The sequence below is a fragment of the Rhincodon typus genome, chromosome 43, assembly GCF_021869965.1.
Source record: "Rhincodon typus isolate 14 chromosome 43, sRhiTyp1.1, whole genome shotgun sequence".
Taxonomy (NCBI): domain Eukaryota; kingdom Metazoa; phylum Chordata; class Chondrichthyes; order Orectolobiformes; family Rhincodontidae; genus Rhincodon; species Rhincodon typus.
The window spans coordinates 2,254,309-2,260,713 of NC_063374.1; the positions used below are offsets into that span (position 1 = coordinate 2,254,309).

At 46.5% G+C, this 6,405-nt stretch overlaps 1 long non-coding RNA gene and 1 pseudogene across 1 annotated transcript; both read right to left on the minus strand.

Moving 5' to 3' along the window:
- On the minus strand, positions 1–146 carry LOC125487698 (annotated as a pseudogene).
- On the minus strand, positions 135–6,025 carry LOC125487632. The gene is made up of 2 exons (XR_007266002.1): positions 5,728–6,025; positions 135–5,598 (listed from the first exon to the last, which is right to left on the minus strand). It is a non-coding gene; the product is annotated as an uncharacterized LOC125487632 (long non-coding RNA).
- Between the last annotated feature and the right edge of the window lie 380 nt (positions 6,026–6,405).

The window sequence follows — 6,405 nt, forward strand, 5'->3', positions numbered from 1 at the left end:
CAGCGGTGAGAACGAACACAGTCCCCCACTACCACAAATTTTGCAGTTGAATATCCTGCATTTGGGGATGTCGCAGGCGTCAGCACTCCCAAAGTACAATGAGATAGCCTCATCCTAGAAGAAAAACTCTTTTATTTCAAAAATATACTTTATTTATAAAGATTTTATTCATAAAAAAATCTTTATTTCTGTTCATTGACACAAAAGCAGTTCAATTCTGCATGGTTACTTATCAAGCAAACAAACTAAACATTGAACTTTGACTCTATCCCAAAAAAGCCAAAGACCTTTCTTACACAAAGCTAATATTTACATACATTTGAGGTGCTGGGAGGCACAGACCCCCATTTACCTTCAGCAGAAAGATCTCAGACAGTGGTCTTTCCCCACTGTCCTTTGGTGGCAGCTGCCCCAAGCTTCAGTGTGTCCCTCAACACATAGACCTGGACTTTGGAATATGCCAGTGTGCAACACTCAGTTGGGGTCAACTCTTTGTTCTGGAAGAGCAACAAGGTTCAGGCAAACCAAACAGCATCTTTCATCAAGTTGATGGTTCTCCAGGTGCAGTCAATGTTTGTAACAGTGCATGTCCCGGGGAACGGACCGTAGAGCACAGAGTCATGGAGCTGCTCGGGACAAACCCTGACAAAAACCACATCTTTCTGCAGACATCCTTTGCAAAGGCACATTCTGGAACATCAGTCTCAACCCCTCTGCAGCCACTTTGAGGACAGAGTGTGGTGGCACAAGCTGACTGGGCATGCATGAAAGATTTCACAGTGCCCTTTTCATCACCAGCCAAGCAATATCTTGATGCTTGTTGGAAATTTCTGGTGATAAGGCATTCTAACAAATGACTTTGACGGTCTCCCTAGGGAACTACGCAACAGGTTCCACCCTCTCCTTTTCCCTCAGGGTCTAAAGACGCTACGTGCTGACCACTTCCTGATGGACTTGTGGTAGAAGGTGTTTTTCTTTGCAAGTTTCCCTACAAAGGATAGGTGATATGGGACGGTCCGACTGCTTGGAGTGTTCCATGGGAGTGAGGCCAATCCCATCCTTCACAACACTGGAGACAAGTGGAACCTTAATTATTCATCACACTTGGTGTTTGCATACCGAGGGTCTACGCACAACTTGATGCAGCCGCACACAAAGGTGGCCATCAGGATGAGGGCAACACTGGTTATGTGCTTTCCCCCTTATCCAGAGTTTTGTACACAAAGTCCCTGCAGACCTGGTCTATCTTAGGCTTCCAGATGAAATGGAAGATCCCTCGAGTGACTGAAACAGCACAGTTTTGGGGGATGGCCAGACCTGTACTCGGCACAATAGAGAGAGTGCCTCACACCTGATGACCAGGTTTTTACCTGCATTGGAAAGGGAGAAGTGTTCCCTCTTCAAGGACCAGTTTCTGCTTCATTTTGGTGATACGCTCCTCCCAAGATTTTGTGCACGCACCAGCCCCTCTGAGCCATATTCCCAGCACCTTCAGGTAATCTGTCCTGATGGTGAAGGGAATGAAGGATCGGTTGGCCCAGTCCCCAAATAACATAGCCTCGCTCTTGCTTCGGTTTACTTTGGCTCCCGAGGTCAGTTCGAATTAGTCGCAGATGTGCATGACTCAGTGCACTGACAGCGGATTCAAGCAGAAAACTGCAATATCATCCATGTACAGGGAGGCCCTGCTGGACTCCGCTGCCTGGAATAGTCACCCATTCAGGCTCACATCCTTCTTGATTGACTCAGCAAAGGGCTCTATACAACACAAAAATAAGGCAGGAGAGAGTGGGCAGCCCTGTCTGACTCCGGATCTGATTGGGAAGTTTTCTGATTGCCACCCGTTGATTGAGACTGCACTAATGATTTTGGTTTAGAGCAGTCAGATCCTATTGCAGATTCCCTCCCCAAAACCCATTTAAGAGAGCACATTACACATGCAATATCCTGTCAAAGGCCTTCTCCTGCATAGGCTTGTTTGGGGTGAATCACGAATCTAAGAGCAGACCTGACCCAGTTGACAATGACCTTAGACAGGATTTTGCAGTCTGCATTCAGTAATGATATTGGCCGCCAATTTTCAATTTCCTCCCTGTCCCCCTTCCGCTTGTAGATGAGGGAGATGATATCTTTCCTCATGGATTTGTACCTGACAGAATCATACTGTTGTACACCTCCAGCAAGTCTTGACCAATCAAGTCCTGCAGAGCCAAATACAACTCAGCCTGTAAGCTATCGCTTCTGGTAGTTTTATTCTTTTCTAAGGACTCAAGGGCCTTGGTCAGCTCCTCCAGAGATAACGACTGCTCCAGTCTCTCCCGAGTGCTGTCGTCTCAGACCTTTGTGATAGAGGACAGGAGCGACTGGGAGGCCACACTGTCTTTGGGCTTCACTTCAGATAGTCTGGCATAAAAGGATTTGCTGATCCTCAGGTCAGACTGAGATGACATTACCGAGCCACTATCTTCCTTCAGGCTGCTGAGCACAGAGCTCTTTGTGCACCTTCTGGAAGAAGGAACACAAGCACATGTCATCGTGCTCCACAGAGCGGAGCCTGGACTGGAAGATTATTTTGGAGGCCTCTGAGGAAAACAGGCTCTGAGGCTTGCTGGCTCTTAACCTCCTGGAGATCCTCCATGACATTGACCCCCATTGTCTGCAGCAGGAGTAGGTTCTGCATGTTTTCTGGAGTTTTGACAGTTTTTCCTGCCTCCCTCTCACCTTCTAAACACCTTTGAGGATAAAGAATCTCTTGATGTTCCCCTTGACTATCTCCCACTAATCCACTGGAAACTCAAAGTGGGGCTTCATGGTTCCCCAACCTGTGTAATCTCTTTTGAACTCCTCAGTGTTTACTGGGGTCAACAATTTAATGTTTAGCTTTCACATTCCCTTGCCAGCCTGCTGTTCATCGTATTTGTGACTGTCAGCCAGCGGAAGTAGTAGTCAGAGAAGAACACCAGCTTGATATTGGCGGATCTGACTGAGAATGTGTGGAGCACAAACAGGAAATCTACCCTTGAGCAGATAGACCCATCTGGCTATGACCAGATGTATGTACGTTGTGCTCCATCTACAGGGGTGCTAAAGACATCGTGCAGCTTGACGACTTTAACTGTTTCCATCAGGAATCTGGATGTGGAGTCCAGTTTGCTGTCAGCCCTCCAGATCGTCTTTCGACATTGATGATGCAGTTGAAGTCTCCAGCCAGAATGACCAGCCTGGACATCACCAGCAGCAGTGGGAGCTGCTGCAGGATGGCCAGCCGCTCACCTTGTGACACCAGGGCGTACACATTAATTAATCTCAGGGGAATATTTCTGTATGTAACATCTGCTATGAGGGGTTGCCGGCCCACCACTTCCTTAACCTTGGTGATGAAGCTTGACCATCTCCTGTAGCTGCTGAGATGTGGTATCCCACACTCCTGCAAAAACAGGAAGTCTGCTTTGAGGTTTCCCAGGTAAGCCAACATGGAAAAACATTGTGTAGTAGATCTAACACTGCGCACATTAATACTTGCAATTTTAATGCCCATTTTAAAAGTCTATAGAATTACCCAATGTCCCTTCACCCACGGTCTTGTCATAGTGGGACTTCCTACATCCACGTGGTGTGGACAAACTGTTGGACGCTCTTCGCTGAGGTAGCTGTCCTGTTCCTCCCTGAAGGGGTTGCCCTTCTCTGGTGTCGTCGGGACGAGTACGAAGCCATGAGGGTCCAGTTCTGAGTCTGACATAGGGGCTGTCAGAGCGTTGTGGCTCCCCATTGCACGTAGTTGTGGTGCAGTGGGTACCCCCAGTTCTCACCAGCTGGAGGTTGGGCTTCATTGGGCCCCGCAGGGAGTCCGGAGTTTCCAGCTTGGGGCATGCTTCTCTCCTTTTCCACTGTCATGCTCTGTTTTTTTTTCATTGATGGCCATCACTCCACACATCTTCATCATCAGAGGAGATGCTGGTGTAGTCATTAGGCAGCTGCCTCATTTCGGTTTGCTGTGGGGCTTTGGGGGCCTGATGTATTTTTCTTTTCTGGTTGTTTCTCACTGTTATCCATCTCCTCCCTTGACATTGTCTGTTCATGTGGAGGTTGGTTTGGTTGCTGTGCCTCTGCACTGGCTACCTTTTGTTCTGCTCCAACCTGTCCTTCCTTTCATTTTTCCAGCATTTGTGTTTTTCTTATTCTCTGCTAAAACATACAATACAATACAGCACAGGAACAGGCCCTTCAACTCACCAAGCCTGCGTCGATTCCTAGTCCTTACTTAGACCCGCTACTTATTGCCCATATGCAATATCCATCTCTCTGTTCGCCTCATGTTCACGATATCAAGATATGACTTAATCATTACCAACATGCCTGCTTCCACCACCTCCACTGGCAATACATTCCAGGCACTCATCATGGCCTCTGTGAAAAACTTTTCCCCACACTCCTCCCAGTGTTGGGGCCGATGGTGGCAGCAGCAGCAAAGCTCCTCCAGCAATCAGGGACGGTGGTGCTGGCAACAGTGGACTCTTCAAAATGGCAGTGCTGAAAATGCAACATCTGCAACTGAAGCCAGACTCGTGGCCCGGTGGCAGCCTGGCCTGGCAGCAGAACCAAGGACTCTTGGTTGCAGGGCGAGTGTGGTTTCAGCAGCGTCAGTGAAGTGGGCCCAAGCGGATGGTGCCTAAGTGGGGCAACTCTGGCACAGGTGGCGTGAGGCAGTGGAGGTCTCCCTTGAGACTAGGTTGTGGCATGGACTGGGTCGGAAAGACTCATATTCTGAGCGTTTTACTTCTTTATTTTTCTAACCATCTGCTATTTCTCAGTCCAAATCTGCAATCGATCTATCCCAGTGTATCCTTTGACAATCGTCCTCACTATCTGCAACTCTGCCAATTTTGGTGTCATTCTGCAATTCGCCAATTTTGTGTCGCAACATGTTCTGTACCTAACACTGAAACCCAGAGGATCTGTTAGAGCCAATTCCCATTGACTATACAGTAGGACGCAACTGGTCTCACTTTTTTAAATGAGATCAATAAAAAAGATCTTACAAGATCAATACCTTATACCCACTTTATCCCCATAACCAATTACATAATTGGTAACCAGAAATCTATCGACCTCCAATTTAAATATACTCAAAAACCCCGACCTTCCTCTGAGTGAACAAATTCTCGGTATCTCGGAGACCGCTCTGAAGAATTTCTGGACCAGAAATATTAACTCTGCTTTCTCTCTACAGAAGCTGTTAAGTTTCTCCAACAATTTCTGCTTTTGTTTCAGATCTTCAGCATTTGCAGTTTTTTAAAAAGTTATTTGTTTTCCTTATCTCGGTGCTAAATGGCATTTCCCCAACACGCCCTGTACAAGCAGGGGCTAAAATCTTCCCTGTATCCACCCTGCCTCGCTTGCTTTAAGTGATTTGCAGGTTTCAATGAGATCCCCTCTCGGAGAGTGTAGGAAAGTGAAGAAATTTCACGAAGTCTGAAAGGCTTTGCTCAAATCAAGTTTATGACTTTCATTACATGAGAAAAGTCCATAACTTTTGCTGGTGCTTGTTGGTGGAATATTCAATGGCATTTGACAAAAGAGTGGCAATCAGTATAACTTCTGTAAAATATAACAAAGTTTATGTTACGCATGACTAGTGCACCATCACTTATGATGTAAGCCAGTGTATTGATCGAAATATTTTTCTCAAGTATGAACTTTTTTGAATTTGTTGTAAATATGTCTTACCAACTTGACAGAATTCTTTGAGGAAATGACAAAGTTGATAGATGAGGGAAGGGCTGTAGATGTCATATACATGGACTTCAGTAAGGCGTTTGATAAGGTTTCCCATGGTAGGCTGATGGAGAAAGTGAAGTCGCATGGGGTCCAGAGTGTACTAGCTGGATGGATAGAGAACTGGCTGGACAACAGGGGACAGAGGGTTGTAGTGGAAGGGAGTTTCTCAAAATGGAGAATTGTGACCAGTGGTGTTCCACAGGGATCCGTGTTGGGACCGCTGTTGTTTGTGATATACATAAGTGATCTGGAGGAAGGTATAGATGGTCTGATTAGCAAGTTTGCAGATGACACTAAGATTGGTGGAGTATCAGATAGTGAAGGGGACTGTCGGAGAATGCGGCAGAATATAGATAGATTGGAGAGTTGGGTGGAGAAATGGCAGATGGAGTTCAATCCAGGCAAATGCGAGGTGATGCATTTTGGAAGATCCAATTCAAAAGCGAACTATACGGTAAATGGAAAAGCCCTGGGAAAAATTGATGCACAGAGAGATCTGGGTGTTCAGGTCCATTGTACCCTGAAGGTGGCAATGCAGGTCCATAGAGTGGTCAAGAAGGCATACGGCATGCTTTCATTCATCAGACGGGCTATTGAGTACAAGAGTTGGCAGGTTATATTACAGTT